We start from the raw sequence: 1456 nt of genomic DNA, 5'->3' as shown, positions 1-1456 counted from the left end.
AAAGGACGGGTTACACTTGAATCCTAGGGGAACCAATATCCTGGCAGGGAGATTAGCGAGGGCTACTGAGGTGACTTTAAACTAGAATGGTTGGGGGGTGGGAATCAAATTAAAGAGGCTAGGCGGGAGGAGGTTAGTTCACAACAGGGGGATGGGAACCAGTGCAGAGAGACAGAGGGGTGTAAAGTGAGGGTAGAAGCAAAAAGTAGTAAGGAGAAAAGTAAAAGTGGCAGGCTGACAAATCCAGAGCAAGCATTAAAAAAGGCCACTTTTCAACATAATTGTATAAGGGCTAAGGGAGTTGTAAAAGAGCGCCTGAGGGCTTTGTGTGTCAATGCAAGGAGCATTCGTAACAAGGTGGATGAATTGAAGGTGCAGATTGTTATTAATGATTATGATATAGTTGGGATCACAGAGACATGGCTCGAGGGTGACCAAGGATGGGAGCTCAACGTTCAGGGATATTCAATATTCAGGAGGGATAGACATGAAAGAAAAGGAGGTGGGGTGGCGTTGCTGGTTAAAGAGGAGATTAATGCAATAGAAAGGAAGGACATAAGCCGGGAAGATGTGGAATCGATATGAGTAGAGCTGCATAACACTAAGGGGCAGAAAACGCTGGTGGGAGTTGTGTACAGGCCACCTAACAGTAGTAGTGAGGTCGGCGATGGTACTAAACAGGAAATTAGAAATGTGTGCAATAAAGGAACAGCAGTTATAATGGGTGACTTCAATCTACATGTAGATTGGGTGAACCAAATTGGTAAAGATGCTGAGGAAAAGGATTTCTTGGAATGTATGCAGGATGGTTTTTTGAACCAATATGTCGAGGAACCAACTAGAGAGCAGGCTATTCTAGACTGGGTTTTGAGCAATGAGGAAGGGTTAATTAGCAATCTTGTCGTGAGAGGCCCCTTGGGTAAGAGTGACCATAATATGGTGGAATTCTTCATTAAGATGGAGAGTGACATAGTTAATTCAGAAACAAAGGTTCTGAACTTAAAGAGGGGTAACTTTGAAGGTATGAGACATGAATTAGCTAAGATAGACTGGCACTTAAAGGATTGACAGTGGATATGCAATGGCAAGCATTTAAAGATTGCATGGATGAACTACAACAATTGTTCATCCCAGTTTGGCAAAAGAATAAATCAAGGAAGGTAGTGCACCCATGGCTGACAAGAGAAATTAGGGATAGTATCAATTCCAAAGAAGAAGCATACAAATTAGCCAGAAAAAGTGGCTCACCTGAGGACTGGGAGAAATTCAGAGTTCAGCATAGGAGGACAAAGGGCTTAATTAGGAAGGGGAAAAAAGATTATGAGAGAAAACAGGCAGGGAACATAAAAACTGACTGTAAAAGCTTTTATAGATATGTAAAAAGGAAAAGACTGGTAAAGACAAATGTAGGTCCCCTACAGACAGAAACAGGTGAATTGATTATGGAGAGCAAGAA

Source organism: Mobula birostris, chromosome 29 (assembly GCF_030028105.1).
Source record: "Mobula birostris isolate sMobBir1 chromosome 29, sMobBir1.hap1, whole genome shotgun sequence".
In the NCBI taxonomy this organism is placed as follows: Eukaryota; Metazoa; Chordata; class Chondrichthyes; order Myliobatiformes; family Myliobatidae; genus Mobula; species Mobula birostris.
Note: the sequence above shows the minus strand (reverse complement) of the source record.